The 21,882-nt window shown below is 41.2% G+C and overlaps 1 protein-coding gene across 5 annotated transcripts in view; it reads left to right on the top strand.

The window, feature by feature from the left end:
• The first annotated feature begins 9,222 nt into the window (after positions 1-9,222).
• LOC109875256 (catenin delta-2) overlaps positions 9,223-21,882 on the top strand; it is a 132,822-nt gene continuing 120,162 nt past the window's right edge. For all 5 annotated transcript variants that reach the window (XM_020467528.2, XM_031810575.1, XM_031810574.1 and 2 more), the window contains exon 1: positions 9,223-9,460. The gene's annotated coding sequence lies outside the window, so the exon portion shown is untranslated. The remainder of the gene's footprint in view (positions 9,461-21,882) is intronic.

The following is a 21,882-nucleotide window of genomic DNA, read 5'->3' as shown; positions in this document are numbered from 1 at the left end:
GGGTCTAGGGTTTCTGGGATAATGGTGTTGATGTGAGCCCTTACCAGCCTTTCAAAGCACTTCATGGCTATGGACGTGAGTGCTACGGCCCTGTAGTCATTTAGGCAGGTTGCCTTCGTGTTCTTGGGCACAGGGACTATGGTGATCTGCTTGAAACATGTTGGTATTATAGACTAAATCAGGGACATGTTGAAAATGTCAGTGAAGACACCTGCCAATTGGTCAGCACATGCCTGGAGCACACGTCCTGGTAATCCATCTGGCCCCTCAGCCTTGTGAATGTTGACCTGTTTTAAGGTCTTACTCACATCGGCTACGGAGAGCGTGATCACACAGTCATCCAGAACAGCTGATGCTGTCATGCATGCCTCAGTGTTGCTTGCCTCAAAGAGAGCATAGAAGTGATTTAGCTCGTCTGGTAGGCTCGTGTCACTGGGCAGCTCGTGGCTGTGCTTACCTTTGAAGTCTGTAATAGTTTGCAAGCCCTGCCACATAAGACAAGTGTCGGAGCCGGTGTAGTACGATTCAATCTTAGCCCTGTATTTACGCTTTGCCTGTTTGATGGTTTGTCGCAGGGCATAGTAGGATATCTTATAAGCTTCCGGGTTAGAGTCCCGCACCTTGAAAGTGGCGGCGCTACCCTTTAGCTCAGTGCGAATGTTGCCTGTAATCCATGGCTTCTGGTTGGGGTATGTACGTACAGTTACTGTGGGGACGACGTCCTCAATGCACTTATTGATAAAGCCAGTAACTGATGTGGTGTACTCCTCAATGCCATAGAAAGAATCCCGGAACATGTTCCAGTCTGTGATAGCAAAGCAGCCCTGTAGTTTAGCATCTGCTTCATCTGACCACTTTTTTATAGACCGAGTCACTGGTGCTTTCTGCTTTAATTTTTTGCTTGTAAGCAGGAATCAGGAGAATAGAGTTGTGGTCGGATTTACCAAATGGAGGGCGAGGGAGAGCTTTGTATGCATCTCTGTGTGTGGAGTACAGGTGATCTAGTATTGTTTTCCGTCTGGTTGCACATTTAACATGTTGATGGAAATGAGGTAGAACTGATTTAAGTTTCCCTGCATTAAAGTCTCCGGCCACTAGGTGCGCCGCCTCTGGGTGAGTGGTTTCCTGTTTGATTATTTCCTTATACAGCTGACTGAGTGCGGTCTTAGTGCCAGCATCCGTCTGTGGTGTTAAATAAACAGCCACGAAAAGCATAGCTGAAACTCTCTAGGCATATAGTGTGGTCTGCAATTTATAACAAGATACTCTACTTCTGGCGAGCAAAATCTAGAGACTTCCTTAGATTTCGTGCATCAGCTGTTGTTTACAAAAATGCAAAGACCGCCCCACCCTCGTCTTAATGGAGTGTGCTGTTCTATTTTGCCGGTGCAGCGTATATCCCGCTCGCTGAATATCCATGTCCTCATTCAGCCACATGTCCTCATTCAGCTGCAACACAGTGAGAGATATAGTAAAAAAAACAATGGTGATAGCTCTTTGTTTTGAAACATCATGGCTACGTCTCAAATGGCACCCTATTACCGATATAATGCACTGTTTAACCAGGGGCTATATGAATCTGGGTCAAAAGTAGTGCACTATTGGGAATAAGCACTATAATGTAGCAAATGAAATAGGAACATTTGAATGAATAACTAGGTTGGTTGATGTTTAGTTGAGATAGGCTAAGCGGGAGATCCCCGGAATCTGTGTCAGTGGAGCTTTGGAGGATATCATGCAGTTCAACTAGGCTATGAAGTCTGCATAAGTAGCTTTAACTTCTGTCATCACTGACATGTTCACATAGCCACTCTTAAAACAAGGAAACACAAGTGTCATTCACAACACTGAAGAAATAGTAGTGAAAATATGTACCACATTGACTTGAATGTCATTACAATCAGCAATAAACTAAATTATAATATTTTGTATGCTGCTAGGCCTTCATCAGTTATAGCTACATCAGTGGGATGGAGGTCATAAAGTGTGAATGAGTTATATTGACTGGACTGAAAACCTTTGCTGGGGAAATAAAAGGTGCCAATCCTTTTTTTAATGATCTGTAGGTGATATTGTACAATTAAATCAATGAATAGAAAATATCACTATAATACATTTCATTCAAACAGATAAGGAAAATGTGCGCTCGCTGCACACATTTATAGGCTTGTCTATAGCAGATGATGCACATCTTTCATCCATCATTGGTACTCAAAAGACCGCTTCAAACATGATCAGGATTTCTGATGCGAATCACGTCCTTGAAAAATACAGTGCGCAGTATATATGCGGTGCCGTCAATGACATAAGTCCTATTTGCACAGGATTAGTTTTACTGGGGGAGATATGTGCACGAGGACAAATCACAACATTCTTCATTTAAGTCCAGTCCAAATCTGCCATGTCAGTCATTTTTATACTGAACAAAATAATAAAAGGCAACCTGCATAAATGTCAACAACTTTCAACGTCAGCAGTGAAGAGATGACTCTGGGATGCTGGACTTCTAGGCAGAGTTCCTCTGTTCAGTGTCTGTGTTCTTTTGCCCTTCTTAATCTTTAATTTTTATTGGCCAGTCTGAGATATGGCTTTTTCTTTGCAACTCTGACTAGAAGGCAAGCATCCGCCTCTTCACTGTTGACGTTGAGACTGGTGTTTTGCGGGTACTATTTAATGAAGCTGCTAGTTGAGAACTTGTGAGGCGTCTGTTTCTCAAACTAGACACTCTAATGTACTTGTCCTCTTGCTCAATTGTGCACCGGGGTCTCCCACTCCTCTTTCTATTCTGGTTAGAGCCAGTTTGCGCTGTTCTGTGTAGTACACAGCGGTGTACCAGATCTTCAGTTTCTTGGCAATTTCTCACATGGAATAGCCTTCATTTCTCAGAACAAGAATAGACTGACGAGTTTCAGAAGAAAGTAATTTGTTTCTGGCCATTTTGAGCCGGTAATCGAACCCACAAATGCTGATGGGCCAGATACACAACTAGTCTAAAGAAGGCCAGTTTTATTGCTTTTTTAATCAGGACAACAGTTTTCAGCTGTGCTAACATAATTGCAAAAGGGTTTTCTAATGATCAGTTTGCCTTTTAAAATGATTAACTTGGATTAGCTAACACAGCGTGCCATTGGAACACAGGAGTGATAGTTGCTGATAATGGGCCTCTGTATGACTATGTATATATTTCATAAAAAATCGGACGTTTCCAGCTACAATAGTCATTTACAACATTAACAATGTCTACACTTTATTTCTGATCAATTTGATGTTATTTTAATGAACAAAAAATGTGCTTTTCTTTAAAAAACAAGGACATTTCTTGGACATGACCCCAAAAACAAGGACGTGACCCCAAACATTTGAACGGTAGTGTACATGACTAACATTCTCTAGTATTACTAGTCCTGTGCGAATAGGGCTATACTCTGGTTGCAGCCAGCCAGCCGTTGTTAATCGATACCGGCATCTACCTTGAGTAGCTTAATCTGTCATCCTCTGACTATAAAATCCGAGCTACATTTGAGGGAGTGATATAAGAGGATTCGAGTCGTAGGCCTAGTATGAAATGAATAAACCGTACTCAATGTGGATACCGAGGTAGAGTAGGTTTTATGGTCAGGAATATTTGCACTAAACCGTGTGAACATTTCTGAATTTAGATACTCACATCTGCTTAGGTCTATTGCCTTTACATAGAATGCATGGTTACAGTACAACCCCCTAACTTCCTTGCCGTTTGCTTCAGCTCAGACAAAGATTTGCTTAACAAGTCACATAAGAGCCCCACAATGGAGGTGTCATAATACCCATAAAACCTAGCGGTCAAACAGAATGGTTCCAATACTCTTTCCACCATTCATTTTTTTGGGGGGATTTTAGAACCACTTCAAACAAGGTCTGTGTTTTATGTAGACTTTCCCTGTCGTGATGTTTTGATAACCGTGTAAATCTCTCTCGGACAAGGTGACTTTTATCAATATATTTGGCTGTATTCACTCTTAGATTCGAAAAATGCTCAAAGTAGACATCATGCAAGACTACAAATCCCTACAAGCTCCTGCATTTAATCTCTATCTGCCACCTTTGCTAACAGGTACATTTAAAGAAATGTGGCCAATTTATTCATTAGAACATTTAGCTAACATTCGATAGTTCATCCAGAGATTCGTACCTTTGCCTCGATTCGGCAGTCTTTTCCAGATCATCATGGCATATGTGGTTCTTTATGATAGCCACATTGGCTGCTAATTAGTACTTCATTTGTTGGGGGTAAATACAGGCAAATATATTAATATAAATCACATTGTCTGAGAGAGATTTACATGGTTGTCAAAACGTCATGCCAGAGTGAGCCTACACGAAAAACAGCCCCTATTTGAAATTTATTGTAAACAATTGGAACCACTTCGTTGTTTGACCGCTAGTTTTTATGATTCATACTGTGGTACTCTTGCTGCATTCACATGCTAGTCGAAACTCAGAAATGTCCCACCTGCTGATTTGTTGAAAGCGGCACGAGTATCTATAACCAGTTAACATGTCAAAATGCCCGACTATTCTAGTTCCGACTAGCACATGAACGCAGCATTTATAGAGGGAAATGGGATACCTAGCCAGTTGCACAACTGAATGCATTCAACCGAAATGTGTCTTGCGCATTTACGCAACCTCTCTGAATCAAAGAGACGGGTCGACGTACAAGTCATCGGCGGCCGGGGAGCAGCTGTTTTAAACGGCAACCTAACGCACATCAGTGCTATCATTAGCTAGGGCGCACAAAAGGATGAGAGCGCATGAGGTATCAGCCAAGTCAGAAACAAACGTCTTCAAATCACTCCCTCCTCAACAGACTTGTATATATTTTGTGCAGCACTTATCCAGATTGATTTTAGCTTTACAAGTTTATAGCATCTCTGTGATTGCACTTGATGTGGTCCCCACTCCCAAGTGGCTCTCTAATACATTGATCATGGTTAATGAGAAATAGTTTATTTTGGCGTTAAATCCAAAATATATGTGGTTTAAAAATATGCACTGCTCAAAAAAATAAAGGGAAAACTTAAACAACACAATGTAATTCCAAGTCAATCACACTTCTGTGAAATCAAACTGTCCACTTAGGAAGCAACACTGATTGACAATACATTTCACATGCTGTTGTGCAAATGGAATAGACAACAGGTGGAAATGATAGGTAATTAGCAAGACACCCCCAATAAAGGAGTGGTTCTGCAGGTGGTGACCACAGACCACTTCTCAGTTCCTATGCTTCCTGGCTGATGTTTTGGTCACTTTTGAATGCTGGCGGTGCTTTCACTCTAGTGGTAGCATGAGACAGAGTCTACAACCCACACAAGTGGCTCAAGTAGTGCAGCTCATCCAGGATGGCACATCAATGTGAGCTGTGGCAAGAAGGTTTGCTGTGTCTGTCAGCGTAGTGTTCAGAGCATGGAGGCACTACCAGGAGACGGGCCAGTACATCAGGAGACGTGGAGGAGGCTGTAGGAGGGCAACAACCCAGCAGCAGGACCGCTACCTCCGCCTTTGTGCAAGGAGGAGCAGAAGGAGCACTGCCAGAGCCCTGCAAAATGACCTCCAGCAGGCCACAAATGTGCATGTGTCTGCTCTAACGGTCAGAAACAGACTCCATGAGGGTGGTATGAGGGCCCGATGTCCACAGGTGGGGGTGGAGCCCAACACCGTGCAGGACGTTTGACATTTGCCAGAGAACACCAAGATTGGCAAATTCGCCACTGGCGCCCTGTGCTCTTCACAGATGAAAGCAGGTTCACACTGAGCACATGTGACAGACGTGACAGAGTCTGGAGACGCCGTGGAGAACATTCTGCTGCCTGCAACATCCTCCAGCATGACCGGTTTGGCGGTGGGTCAGTCATGGTGTGGGGTGGCATTTCTTTGGGGGGCCGCACAGCCCTCCATGTGCTCGCCAGAGGTAGCCTGACTGCCATTAGGTACCGAGATGAGATCCTCAGACCCCTTGTGAGACCATATGCTGGTGCAGTTGGCCCTGGGTTCCTCCTAATGCAAGACAATGCTAGACCTCATGTGGCTGGAGTGTGTCAGCAGTTCCTGCAAGAGGAAGGCATTGATGCTATGGACTGGCCCGCCCGTTCCCCAGACCTGAATCCAATTGAGCACATCTGGGACATCATGTCTCGCTCCATCCACCAACAGACTGTCCAGGTCTGAGAGGAGATCCCTCAGGAGACCATCCACCACCTCATCAGGAGCGTGCCCAGGTGTTGTAGGGAGGTCATACAGGCACGTGGAGGCCACACACACTACTGAGCCTCATTTTGACTTGTTTTAAGGACATTACATCAAAGTTGGATCAGCCTGTAGTGTGGTTTTCCACTTTAATTTTGAGTGTGACTCCAAATCCAGACCTCCATGGGTTGATAAATTTGATTTCCATTGATAATTTGTGTGTGATTTTGTCTTTACATTCAACTACGTAAAGGAAAAAGTATAATAGGATGTGTTATTTTAGTGTTCCCTTTATTTTTTTGAGCAGTGTAATTTGAGTGGAGTGAAAGAAGGTTGATCAGTCATCCCTGCAGTAATCAATAAGTCCACTAGATGGTAACATATTGTCATAACTTTTCAGTACAGCATATTAAATGACCAAGGTGTTTTAAAATTATTATAGCATTTCATCACATTACTGCCAAGCTGGGCACTGGGGAAACCTAGAGTTGGTCAACTAGAATGTAGCACTGTATACAACAGCAGAGCTCCACTGTAAAATACCAATAGTGTCCATTGTCAAAAAGCTGTACATTTGTCAGAATAATGATTGAAAATATAATTTTGCAACTAATTTCTCCATATGTGACTCAAGCTGCCTAAGTAAAAGGGAGAGCTACATTTCAATAGAGCAGTGGTGCCCCACACTCTCTCTCTTATTCATACATTTAGTTAGATTGTGCTTGGGTTGGGGGGGATGTGCATTGGGGGCTAAATCCCTGGCCTTTCATCCTATAATCTCCTCTTCAAGGTCACGAGCGAATTAGTTTTCTATATCGACCAGAAAAAGGACATGGATCCAAAATGGAAGCAATTGGGCTCAGACTTTGCCGTTGTCTCTGTGGGGAGGCCTCCGAGCCCGGGGAGACTGGCTCAGCTGGGGATTATAGCCTGGTTTCATCTACCAGTCGGCGTCCCAAATGGCACCCTATTCCCTATTGCGTGCCCTACTTTTGACTAGAACCTATATGGGCCGTGGTCAAAAGTAGTGCACTACGTAGGGAATAGCGTGCCATTGTAAACGCTCCCCAGGCCAGGGCACGGGGGAGCAATGCTCACATGACTTCACCACCCCATGCATGGTCTACTGGGCTGTTCTGTTGCTAAGGTTCACCGAGGAAAGCAATTATGGCACAATGCTATTTTGTGAGCAATTGAATTGTTTGACTTGTGTTATGGGATATGAATTGTGGAACATACTCTGTATTGTTCAAATGAGTCCACTCACTGTGTTTCTCATTCAAGGTTTACCAGAGACTATGCAACTACTCCTCTGACACTGGCTGAACATTCCCCATGCATCCCAAGTGCTGATGATGAAAATGGAGGGATTTGACTGGTGAATTATTATTTTTTTTTTAAAACATCTTGCTGTTGAATAAATACTTGCATACACATTTACGAGTCCAATGTCTAGTGAAGGAGACACTCAATCACATCACATGGGCCGGCAGGGTAGCCTAGTGGTTAGAGCGTTGGACTAGTAAACGGAAGGTTGCAAGTTCAAATCCCGAGCTGACAAGGTACAAATCTGTCGTTCTACCCCTGAACAGGCAGTTAACCCACTGTTTCTAGGCTGTCATTGAAAATAAGAATTAGTTCTTAACTGACTTGCCTGGTTAAATAAAATAAACATACTGCAACCTCAAGTGAGATACAAATCAAAGGTAGAGCCTACCTTTGCTGGCAAATCTCCTTTCAACTCAGCTGCAGAGTGTGGATTTAACAAAACACGGTGCAAAGTTATTCAGGTATTTCTTGGGCTATAAGAGCGGTGCATTGTGTGTGATACCAGAGAGCGAGATCAGGTGTGCTGTGCTCTTATTGTCCCTGGGGACAATGACGACTGATAAAAACAATGAGCAGCAGCCAGGGAACCTGTGCCTTCTACCACCATGTTGAATTATTATGCAACGCTATATCTTAAAATAGGTACCTTCAACAATACTGATGAACATCGTTTACTGTAAAATGTACTTTAGTATTTATGTGCACCTGTTTAGGGGTGCACACAAAACACTAAAACATGATATTGTGTTTCACAAAGCTTTCCCTGCATCCTGTGTATACCATTGTTTGAACTTTAATTTCCTTTTTATATGACCTTTTAGTATTTATTTTTGTTAGAAAAACAGGTGCAAAATATGTGCTCCTGGCTACTTTATGTGAATTGTGTTATAAACAGGCTCCCTCAGGGCCATTCACCTTGGAAGTGTGTGCAGAAGGAATAGCAAACCTACACGTAATTTATTTCTTTCAACAGGGGGTTAAATTATGAGTGGGTGGTAGGAATTTTGATCAACTTTCAAAACCTCTATCCACTCACCCCAACCCAAATACAAATATTTTTAACATTAGGCCTACTTATGTAGCTGTCTGACTCAGTGGTGTGCCCATTTGACAAAGAGGAAATGGTGGTGACTGGCCCACATCTGTACAGTAGTCATATTGGTGCTCTATGCCTGGGGGACAGATGATGTCATCTAAACTAGGTTGAGCGAGACAATAGAGGGATGCCTAGGAGAGTGGAGAGGGAAATAGACCCTTGTTAGACTCTTTTTTTTAAAAAGTGTAATCTTTGTCGATCACATCATATGCACAGTGGATACTTAAAGAATAATAGGTCCTATGGACTAAATGGATGGACACCTAATTTTAATTTCCATTGAAGCAGTAAGTAGCCTATATAACTATGATATAGCTTACGGACATCTTGAGTTTAGTAAATTCAGCTCAAAGTAAGAACTAGTAAGAAGAGAAGAGTAGACCATGTTAGATCAGATTATACCTATTAACTGTATGGCTGTGTAGCCTAGACTAGTCTACAGATGCCGTGAAATGTGGGAGAGAAAGAGATGCTCATCCGTGCATCACCAGCAGGTGTCGCTGCCTATACTCGTACCTGAGCTGCACAATGTTGTTTGACAGCAAGGGGGATGTTACAGACGGGGGAGGATGGTAAGAGAGCAAGCGCCGCTGCCTTCTTTGCTGCACACCGCAGCGAATTGGTCTCCCTACCCTGCCCGCACTTAGAGGTCTCTCTTGACCATTCAGTGGATGCTGTCTTTTCGGCAAACACCATCGTGGAGCGTAATGTTTTCGGACCCTTCGTTAGGAATGTTTTACATTATTTGAATTTTGGGTACCAATCGAGGGGAGTCGAGAAGAACGCGGTTCTCCGGCATATTTTACAGTAAGCGCAATGTCATTCCAGTTGCTTTTCCAGCTGTCATACACTCCATGCACACCGCACAATTACAAAACAGCATGCATTTGACACTCGTCTCGGAAGGGAGGAAAAATCGCTAGTTCTGGCTTGCCTTTGTATTCATTTTTTTTGCCTTTTGTTATTCTGACAGATGTTTTTTCCAGCACACGAAAGTGTAATATTTTTTGTTTTATTGTGGGTTATATGTAGGGTGTTGCATTGATTATTGACTGAAAATGGCGTGGATGCAAAACAAGAAGAAACTATTACTTTATGGTTGACCTACATTTCAACGATATATTTATAAGAATATACTGGTCGACAGCAGATCGCAGATGACCGTCATTCTTTTGTTTGTAATGCAATGCTGTAAAAAAAAAAAAAAGGTGCAATGGTGAGATTAATGTCTCGTTTTCACAGCTGATGATGACCCCCTATGAATAAGCATCTTATTCTAGGTTTCCATGACTATGCATGGTTATGTCTTGTATGACTAACAGGTCTTTCATCACCAAAGGTAGCCTATCTTCATTTTTATTTATCTGAATAGGATGCATTACCTCAGTTAGATCAACTCCATATAAAAATGCCCTCATTTTTTATTTGCATGTGATGCTTGTGATGCTCGGCGTTTGATCGTGTATGGACTGCAATGCCTGGCATGCATGTTGCAAGAACTGTCATGTTTTTCCTATGCATGTTCGTCGTTTGGGTTGCTTTCTGTAAAAAGTAGGCTACATATATATAATTGTTTCCATTTATTTGGGGCCAAAATTGAGCCCATGGTTTGTAGCTACTTAATAAAAAGCTGTCAAACACTTGTTTTGCTCTATCAAGAATAATAACACTGGTGATTTTAAGTTGAAGGTATAAGCCATGTTGAAACCATTACACATCATTGAATGCATGAATGTATTGATAAATGGTAGTCCAGGCCTATAGGTAAGGCTAGACATTTATATAATTCGAGATTCTGCAGACTTGGAGAAAAAATGGAGAAAAAACTCAGTCAAAATGCGATATATTTTATGGACAAATCCTATTCAAATCACAAGTCCCTGATAGAAACAATTTATCTTCAATAGGACACATCCTCTGATCAGACAATTATGATGCTTGTTTCCCTAGGGCCAACAAAAGGGACTATTGGCTCTCACTGGGTCATCAATGTCAATGATACAGTGTATATCTATCCCAGAAACCTTGGCCTATTCCATGACTTACCAATGGGTTCTTTATATAGGCCTACTAGAGATGGCTCAATTATGGACAGGATGATTTGATACATGATCTTACTGGTTCAGGGATTGAGAAAAATGGGGGCTAAAGTCCGAAGAGCTGCCATCCAATTGCCTCGCCTTCATTTGGCTTATGATTTTGAGGGGCTGGCTAGATGAATGATCGCAGAGGCTGTAGATAGGCAAGTCAGTGCGGAGAGGCTAGACCATTCATTGGCTGTAGGCAACTCAATGAGTATAACTCTGGTATCATTATATATGGTGTACTGTAGATACACTATAGTGTAGGCTAATACATAGCCTACTAGACATAGCCTCCTCTGCACTTCTGAAATGTAGGCTCACAGATATCTGAAATGTAGGCTCACAGATATCTGAAATGTAGGCTCACAGATATCTGAAATGTTGGCTCACAGATATCTGAAATGTAGGCTCACAGATATCTGAAATGTAGGCTCACAGATATCTGAAATGTTGGCTCACAGATATCTGAAATGTAGGCTCACAGATATCTGAAATGTTGGCTCACAGATATCTGAAATTGTAGGCTCACAGATATCTGAAATGTAGGCTCACAGATATCTGAAATGTTGGCTCACAGATATCTGAAATGTTGGCTCACAGATATCTGAAATGTAGGCTCACAGATATCTGAAATGTAGGCTCACAGATATCTGAAATGTAGGCTCACAGATATCTGAAATGTAGGCTCACAGATATCTGAAATGCCACAACTATTCCCAGCCTATTTGTTTTATTCAATTCTGTTTTTTTGTGTGTTTTTTAATATTTTTTACAGTGGTTAGAGACATAAGCCACAAGAGTAGGGGTTGTGGTTAGTCTCTAGACAGACGGGTTGCCTCCCACAATGTACTGATGTTCCCTAAGTCCGGGATTCCTGAGACTAGGTTGTGGTGGTAGTATGGTAAGTTTTCTGTTCTCTCCTGGGCTTGTTCCGATTTATTGGTGGTCAAACAGAATCTTTCTGCTATCCTCGATACAAGGAAGACATTCAACTTATAGTTGACTGGGAGATAGGGTTTTAAAGCGGTGTCACCCGATTTGTTATCAATTTGAATCATCCTTTGTTTGACCTGATGAGCTTGTATGATAAGCTTTTTTTCATCAAGGGAATTGTGTTAAATTAGTTGTCGTCTGAGTGCAGGTGGCTATATTCCAATCATCCAAGCGGCAGATTGATATCATGGTCTCTCAGCCCCAGCCCAACTCCCAGTCCCCAACCCCAGCCTCAGAGCCCTCCCCGTGTTGATGGAAGATAATGGACATAGGCCTAGGTCATCAATCCCATGATTGGCTGGAGTAGTAAAAAAAAATCTGACGTTTCAGACTAGCAGAGTGCCGTTATTATCATTAATTATTAAAGTGCTGCATGTGCACGGAATCTACCACATTAGGATTGGTTTAAAAAAAGAGAGTTAGTAACCAGTAGTTGTTCATGGTATCATCTGTGTTACTGCTGATTAGTGGTAGGGCTGGCTGGGTCTATCTGTGAAGGATCATTTAAACTCCAAAGGAAATCTTGCACTGACTAGATGAGTTTTCTCAATCAGCATGTGTCATGCACAACAGTTTGTCACGTTATGAGAGACAGTGACACATTGTCTATCAAACTAATAAGTCAGTATTTTGGTCTGCAGTGTTCTCAGTTTAAGTGGCAGGCTTGGATGTATGTCACAGATTGTTAATAAGAGATTGTGACACAGCTTTTTCTGTAAGTACCGGAGTAGTGGAACCCAGCCCTGGAGAGGAGGGGCCCACAAGCTCGTCATCGCACACCTATGTCTAATTATTATTATTATATTTTTTATAAATCATTTTGACAGTAACCCTCCTTTTTAATTATCACATGTAGCAAGTGAAGTGTTTATGTTGTCCATTCTACATTGTAGTAGGTGAGACAGACAGAGAATATAGTTGTCATGTATCTAATTAGCCAATTTCTCAGCGGCGCCGGTGCCAGCCCCCCTTGGCCTCCTCATCTAATTAAATATCAAGTTTAAAAAAAGTTAGGTTCATCAGGTCGTACTCGGATGGAGACCGGGTGCGTTGTTCAAGATGGATAAACAAATGGAAAGACCAAGTGGTGCACACAAACGCTGCATAAAAGCTTTGTCTGATCATGCTTGTGCAAAATTACAGAAGATAACCACATCCGCTACCACCTCGTCTTCGAATGACGCAACACTATGGCAGGTGGAAGCTAGTAGGCTTATTTATGCAGCAGCTAGTACTAGCAGTCCCGACAGAGACCTCACTGCCTGGGCCCGGTAATGACAGTGGCCTTGCTCTTTCTCTTCTAGCGACAGTTCCTCTAGTGAGAGTGCCAGCCCTCCTTCTCTCCCAGAAAACCAAGATGATGACTGCCAGAGACCCAGTGGCAAATGTTTCCCACTTTAATTATTGAACAAGTAAATGCATTATTGCTGCCAGCCAGCATTCTAAATAGAAACAATATATGTTTTTTTTACAGAGAGGGGGAGGCAAATTCGGACTTTGTGGGGGTCAAGAGAAACTGCGCTACACCAGTGTCTGTAAGCCCAGTGGGCATATTGTAGGTCATGCCTCAAAGCCACGCTGTGTTGCTTTCCCAATCAATCAATGCCCCTTAATGGTTGCCAAATTGTTGCCATGATGACTTTTGGTTGTTTGTGTCAGGTGCAGTAGATTTAGCCTAATGCACCGTCTATTATGGAGTGAAAAAGACAGTTATTATACTGCACTGTATAGAACACTCTATTCCTTTTCGGACAGTTTATTCACTCTGTCCTGGTCTTGTTTCCTCTCATTTAAAAAAAATATATATCTCAGTTTGGGTTGTTGGAGGAACAAGAGTGTGTCATGGAGTGAAAGGGCTGGGTCACTCTCTCTCTCACCCACCCAGTAGGACAGTGGTTCCCAAACTAGGGGCCGTGACCCCATGCGGGGTCCCCTGATATGAAAATGGGATCGCGTAAGAATTTCCAAAAACTAAATAAAATTGAAATGAAAATGATTGAATTCTAATAGATAAAATTAAATCAGAGTGCCCTTAGATCGTGGGAAAAGGCCGCACTTCACTGTTGCGCTTGAATCGGAATGGTTCAAGTGCAGCAGTCAAGTGTGGCCTTTCGAGCTGTCATGTGACCGAATGCTGCAGACAAAGCATTCACAGTTTATTACGGAGGAGTTTTGGTTCCTGACTCAAAGGGAATACGCTGCCGTCTCCCTCAGAGCATTACAACTCATGGTACCCTTTGCCAGCTCATATCTGTGTGAAGCTGGATTCAGCAGTGCTCTCGTCTGAATTAAAACCAAATATCGATCTATGGTTGGATGTGACAGGTGAGGTGAGGCACTGTTGATCACGCACCCTGACTTTGAGAAGCTTGGACGCGACATATATCAAGCACACCCATCTCATCAGTGATTCATTTGCAATTGACTGCCATAGCCCCACAGTTGAGAAGACAATCAGAAATACTGTTAGAATATTTTGCAATTGACTGCCATAGCCCCAAATGAAAAAGTAAACCAAGTAAACTTTGGCTGTTAATTGCATTTTTTTTTTCACGTGGTTGGGGTCGCAAACATTTTCAGATATCAAAATGGGATCATGGACGAAAAAAAGTTTGGGAACCCCTGCAGTAGGAAGTGCAGTCAGGTCAATGGATATCAAAGATGAGTTCAGCCATTGTGTGGACTTAACCTCTCTTTTCATTAGCCTCCCTCTCCAAAGGCTGCTCTGACACTGACTAATCTTCCCTCTTTATTTTCACAACATATTTCTACACGAGGATCAAATAAAAATGTATTTGTCACATACTTCATAAGCAACAGGTGTCGACTAACAGTGAAATGCTTACTTACAGGCCCTTCCCAGAAATGCAGAGAGAAAAATAGAAAAATAATAGAAAGATAACCACAAGGAATAAATACACAATGAGTAATGATAACTTGGCTATACAGTACACACAGGGCACAGTACCGATGTGCAGAGGTAATTGAGGTAGACATGTACAAATGTAGGGGTAAAGTTAATAGGCAACAGGAGCAGCGTATGTGATGAGTCCATAGAGTTAGTGCAAAGTAGAGCAATGCAGATAGTCCGGGTAGCTATTTGGTTAACTATTTAGCAGACTTATGGCTTGGGGCTAGAAGCTGATCAGGGTCCTTTTGGTTCCAGACTTGGTGCATCGGTACCGCTTGCCGTGCGGTAGCAGAGAGAACAGTCTATGACTTCCTCTGACACACCTGGTATAGAGGTCCGGGATGGCAGGGAGCTCGGCCCCAGTGATGTACTGGGCCGTACGCATTACCCTCTGTATGGCAAGAGCCATAAGCAAAGACAAATGACAGTCCATCATTACTTTAAGACATGAAGGTCAGTCAATCCGAAGGTCAGTCAAGTGCAGTCGCAAAAACCATCAAGCACTATGATTAAACTGGCTTTCATGAGGACCGCCACAGGAAAGGAAGACCCAGAGTTACCGCTGCTGCACAGGATAAGTTCATTGAAGTTAACTGCACCTCAGAAATTGCAGCCCACAGAAATGCTTTACAGAGTTCAAGTAACAGACACATCTCAACACATCTCAACATCAACTGTTCAGAGGAGACTGGGTGAATCAGGCCTTTATGGTTGAATTGCTGCAAAGAAACCACTACTAAAGGACATCAATAAGAATAAGAGACTTGCTTGGGCCAAGAAACACAAGCAATGGACATTAGACCGGTGGAAATCTGTTCTTTGGTCTGATGAGTCCGAATTTGAGATTTTTGGTTCCAAATACCGTGTCTTTGTGAGACACTGTCTCTGATTTAATTAGAATTCAAGGCACACTTAACCAGCATGGCTACCATAGCATTCTCCAGCGATATGCCATCCCATCTGGTTGGCGCTTAGTGGGACTATCATTTGTTTTTCAACAGGACAATAACCCAAAACACACCTCCAGGCTGTGTAAGTGGTATTTGACCAAGAAAAAGAGGGATGGTGCTGCATCATATGACCTGGCCTCCATAATCACCCGACCTCAACCCAATTGAGATGATTTGGGATGAGTTGGCCCACAGAGTGATGGAAAAGCAGCCAACAAGTGCTCAGCATATGTGGGAACTCCTTCAAGACTGTCGGAAAATCATTCCTCATGAAGCAAATAGAGAGAATGCCAATAGTGTACAAAGCTGTCATCGAGGCAAAGGGTGGCTACTTTGTTTTACATTTTTTTTTGTAGTTACTACATGATTCCATATGTATTATTTCATAGTTTTGATGTCTTCACTATTATTCTACAATGTAGAAAATAGTACAAATAAAGAAAAAACGTTGTCCTAACTTGACTGGTACTGTATGTAAGGTCACTGTAGGGACGACATCGTCGATGCACTTATTAATGAAGCCGGTGACTGATGCAGTAAACTCCTCATTGTTATTGGTTGAATCCCAGAACATATTCCAGTCTGCTAGCGAAACAGTCCTGTAGGGTGGCATCCGCTTTATCATACCACTTCCGTATTGAACGCGTCACTGGTACTTCCTGTTCGAGTTTTTGCTTTTAAGCAGGATGAACATGACCTCATTAGAAACCCAGACTATAGCTCTTATAATTTGTGGAGTAGAGTGGACGTAGAAACATGCTGTGTTCAGATACCATTTTCACTTCTGATTATAAAATCCACTGACACATGAAATATGACAGCAGTGATCATGCGCTCATTTCTTTTTGTATATGGACCACACCAAAAACACGGTATGTTTTTATCATACGTTTTTCATTTATGAAGTTTAAAAAACATCAGGCGAATACCCAACTAACTGCATCTTCCATTACCACCATTAGGACTATGAGGACTAGCTATCAGAGGTTGACAGATAATCGGCATGGACGATAAATTAGGGATGATTTCAAGTTTTCATAACAATCGATAATCAGCATTTTTGGACGCCAATTACATTGCAATCCACGTGGAGACGGCGTGGCAGGCTGACAACCTGTTACGGGAGTGCAGCATCAAAATGACCTTGTGGCTGCAAGGAGCCAAGGTTAGTTGCTAGCTAGCATTAAACTGATCTTATAGAAAACAATCAATCTTAACATAATCACTAGTTAACTACACATGGTTGATACAATTACTAGTTTACTAGCTTGTCCTGCGTTGTATATAACGCAGGACAAACGTGTTTGGCGAAGTTGAAGTAGGCTTAGGCCCAGTTTGGGCCGCCTGGCTTGTTGCTAACTGTGTGAAGACCATTTCTTCCTAACAAAAACCATAATTCATTTGCCAGAATTTTACATAATTATGGCATAACATTGAAGGTTGTGCAATGTAACAGCAATATTTAGACTTAGGGATGCCACCCGTTCGATAAAATACGGAACGGTTCCATATTTCACTGAAAGAATAAACGTTTTTTTTTCGAAAGGATTTGACCATATTAATGACTTAAGGCTCGTATTTCCGTGTGTTTATTATATTATAATTAAGTCTATGATTTGATATTTGATAGAGAAGTCTGACTGAGTGGTGGTAGGCAGCAGCAGGCTCGTAAGCATTCATTCAAACAGCACTTTCCTGCATTTGCCAGCAGCTTTTAGCAATGCTGAAGCTGTTTATGACTTCAAGCCTATCAACTCCCGAGATTAGGTTGGCAATACTATAGTGCCTATAAGAACATCCAATAGTCAAAGGTATATGAAATACAAATGGTATAGAGAGAAATAGTCCTATAATAACTACAACCTAAAACTTCTTAAATGGGAATATTTGAAGACTCATGTTAAAAGGAACCACCAACTTTCAAATGTTCTGAGCAAGGAACTTAAACATTAGCTTTTTTACATGGCACATATTGCACTTTTACTTTCTTCTCCAACACTGTGTTTTTGCATTATTTAAAACAATTTTTTTAACCTTTATTTAACTAGGCAAGTCAGTTATGAACAAATTCTTATTTTCAATGACTGCCTTTGTCAGCTCGGGGATTTGAACTTGCAACCTTTTGGTAATTAGTCCAACACTCTAACCACTAGTCTACCCTGCCACCTAATTGATTTTAGTGATGTATTATATTAAGTGTTCATTAAGTGTATTATATTAAGTTAAAATTAAAGTGTTCATTGCTCATTCAGTATTGTTGTAATTGCCATTATTACAAATATATATAAAAATTGTCCGATTAATCGGCAGTAGCTTTTTTTGGTCCTCCAATAATCGGTATCGGCGTTGAAAAATCATAATCAGTCGACCTCTACTATCTATTGTTATTGCATACATAGTAGCTGTATGCTACATTTCCCTCTGTAGTTGTTTTGAAGGAAGCATTACTTTTTCATGTGTGATTTGTCTGATGTGATTTCTCTTTCTTTATACTGAGCTCCATCTATATTTCATGTCATCAACACTTCTTTAGTTGTTTATGATGAAAATCCAGTATATGGAACATACATATTCTTATCATGCTTGTATGATATCCTATGTATAAGCGAGAACAGTACCATAGTGTAGTTTTATGCTTTGATGCTACCACAGAGAATTTTCTAATGACATCATGTCTGCTTGGGACCTTCAAAGTAAATCGGATTTATTATGGATGTAGCCACTGATTGGTTATAAATTCTAGTTTTTTGCAATTTCATTCTACATCTGTAGTAATTCCACGGTAACGAAATTGCACTGAGACTTTTCACTTAAAATGTATGCTTAACAAAAACCATTGATTTCAACGTTTAACAAACCAGATAACTCTATGCACAAGGACTACTTTTAACAATTTACACTGAACATTTTACAAAAATACATTTACTGGAAGAACTGCAAATTTATTAAGAGAATGTTGGTAAAATCTCCTTCAGTTTTTTGTGTCTTACTTTTCAAAAGTCTGTTGAATATCTGCTCTGAATTAAGATTCAATGATGGGGATCGAATGGGGTGTCAGCTATGACATGACACATTAACTTAGAAAAAATCTATTTTGGTTATTAAACTACAGTAAGTGAAGTGGATTTACGCCCGGTAACAGAATTTCGGATCTGTACTACACAGAAATGCATAATTATGGAAATGAATATCATTCAATTCATAGTGATGTATCCTAAATACGTACACAAAGGTGTATATAAATATGCAATATCCTCCTTTGAATATTTGGGTATTATTCTACACACTGGAAATTATTTTAGTGAGCTCTGCCCCCAAACAAGACCAAATTTGGTTGGTCTGGCCGGACCAAATCTGAACCAATCATAGGCGCCTATGTTTCACAAGTTTTGACATCTAAGTACAGCACTGTAGAAGTAAAGTAGAGTACAGAAGAGTACAGAAGAGTAGAGCACATAACTGTGTAGTTTAGTACAGTATAGTTCAGTATAAAAGATTTAATTGTTACACTCAAATAGCTGCAGTGAAATGTGTTGTTTTACAGTGTCGGCCATATTTTATTTTTTATTTATTTTACCTTTATTTAACCAGGTAGGCAAGTTGAGAACAAGTTCTCATTTACAATTGCGACCTGGCCAAGATAAAGCAAAGCAGTTCGACAGATAAAACGACACAGAGTTACACATGGAGTAAAAACAAACATACAGTCAATAATGCAGTATAAACAAGTCTATATACAATGTGAGCAAATGAGGTGAGAAGGGAGGTAAAGGCAAAAAAAGGCCATGATGGCAAAGTAAATACAATATAGCAAGTAAAATACTGGAATGGTAGTTTTGCAATGGAAGAATGTGCAAAGTAGAAATAAAAAAATAATGGGGTGCAAAGGAGCAAAATAAATAAATAAATAAAAATTAAATACAGTTGGGAAAGAGGTAGTTGTTTGGGCTAAATTATAGGTGGGCTATGTACAGGTGCAGTAATCTGTGAGCTGCTCTGACAGTTGGTGCTTAAAGCTAGTGAGGGAGATAAGTGTTTCCAGTTTCAGAGATTTTTGTAGTTCGTTCCAGTCATTGGCAGCAGAGAACTGGAAGGAGAGGCGGCCAAAGAAAGAATTGGTCTTGGGGGTGACTAGAGAGATATACCTGCTGGAGCGTGTGCTACAGGTGGGAGATGCTATGGTGACCAGCGAGCTGAGATAAGGGGGGACTTTACCTAGCAGGGTCTTGTAGATGACATGGAGCCAGTGGGTTTGGCGACGAGTATGAAGCGAGGGCCAGCCAACGAGAGCGTACAGGTCGCAATGGTGGGTAGTATATGGGGCTTTGGTGATAAAACGGATTGCACTGTGATAGACTGCATCCAATTTGTTGAGTAGGGTATTGGAGGCTATTTTGTAAATGACATCGCCAAAGTCGAGGATTGGTAGGATGGTCAGTTTTACAAGGGTATGTTTGGCAGCATGAGTGAAGGATGCTTTGTTGCGAAATAGGAAGCCAATTCTAGATTTAACTTTGGATTGGAGATGTTTGATATGGGTCTGGAAGGAGAGTTTACAGTCTAACCAGACACCTAAGTATTTGTAGTTGTCCACGTATAGTAGTAGTACGGTGCCCCTGGAGCAAATTAGGGTGAAGTGCCTTGCTCAAGGGCACATCAGCAGATTTTTCACCGTGTCAGCTTGGGTATTCCACATTTTTAGGATGGAAATTGTTGAAAAATGTATATATTCCTTCATTTCTAAAAATTATACTCATCGCTTTCATTTGACACCCAATTTCACATGTTCCTATGAACTTCACATGTTGGTGCTCATGGCTCCTTTTACATGGAAATGACTGAAATCTTAATGTCTACCAATCTAGCCATAGGTTAGCGGCCTAACTGCAGGGGTCTCGAGTGTGAAGTCCCACTTGGATGTTGTAATAGCCAAGCCATGTAACATCAATGGTAGGGTGTGGGTGTCACTCAGGCAGTGTACCTGTTTAGTCTTTACAGTGTGATCACAACCTTTCAAAACATTTGTGTGGTGAAGTCACTCAGCAACACTCCTGCTCACTCAGTAGATCTGTAGAAATTCATGATGTTGATTATATTTTTTGATCTTATTTAGAGCAACAGCAGTGTCCTAAAACAAGGCTGGACCTATTATTCTAACGAAGACTCGCTTGTAATGACAGCTCATTTTTATTTAAGGAATTTTTGCAATGGTGTATTTGGATCTAGATGTTCTCCAATCTCGATAAATACAGAGATCAATGTCCATTTAATTCAAGTTTTAAAGTCTATTTGTCACATACATAGGATACAGCAGGTGTAAAACAGTATAGTACAGCCATGTGTATATATAAATTCAATTCTGTATCTCCATGAGGTTTAAATGAAGATTAAACGAAGAATCACCTCCTTCCTGTAGGCCAAATTTAGACTGTTATACAAGAACACTGTCCATATCAGATTTTGCATATCGTTTGAGTCAGCCCCATATATTTATGAACGGCTGAGCCTGATGTCCTTTGTGGTAATCTATCTCATGAACTGATATAATGTATCCAAATGAGCAGACACCAAAGCCAATTGATTCATGAATTGCCCTACGTGCCCTCTCCCATAGCCTACAATTCTGTATTTCTTTCTGACTATCTTGTACACAGGTAGACCAGAAAAGCCACATCCCTGATTGGCAGATGAGTGTCAACCCTGATTAGAAGCACCTGCTGCTCATCGGTTGATCCCTACAAATGCTTTTATGAATTAAAATAAAATTGTAGCTACACAATGAAGGATGTAAAGCCGAAACATCTGTGTACGCTGTCCCTGATGCAGTGAAGAAAACAATCTAATAATGAAGTAAGCTTTATGCAACATCTTTTTAAGTATGGTCCATTACGCCTTTTTGTTTGTGAAACAGTACAGTGAAATGCTTACTTGCAAGCTCTTTCCCAACAAGGCGGTATTCACTATTCAGTATCAAGGTGAGAGAAAATAAAGGAAATCATCTAAAGTAATACTATAGGTCAGAAAACACACAAGAAATATGAAAAAAACATGAGAATGCAAGCTATATACAGGTCAGTGTCAGAACCATTATTGCAATGTGCAGGGGGTACTGAAGTTATTATGGTAGGTATGTACATGCAAACGGGTTAAAAAGTGACTGGTAGAAGGATAAATAGTCATGGTAATAATAATCAATATAGCAGCAGCGTGTGTGCATCATGATGAGTGTTTGTGTGTGTGTGTGTGTGTGTGTGTGTGTGTGTGTGTGTGTGTGTGAGTGTATGTGTGTGT

Source organism: Oncorhynchus kisutch, linkage group LG30, assembly GCF_002021735.2.
Source record: "Oncorhynchus kisutch isolate 150728-3 linkage group LG30, Okis_V2, whole genome shotgun sequence".
NCBI lineage: Eukaryota > Metazoa > Chordata > Actinopteri > Salmoniformes > Salmonidae > Oncorhynchus > Oncorhynchus kisutch.
This window is presented reverse-complemented; position numbering and strand designations above follow the sequence as displayed.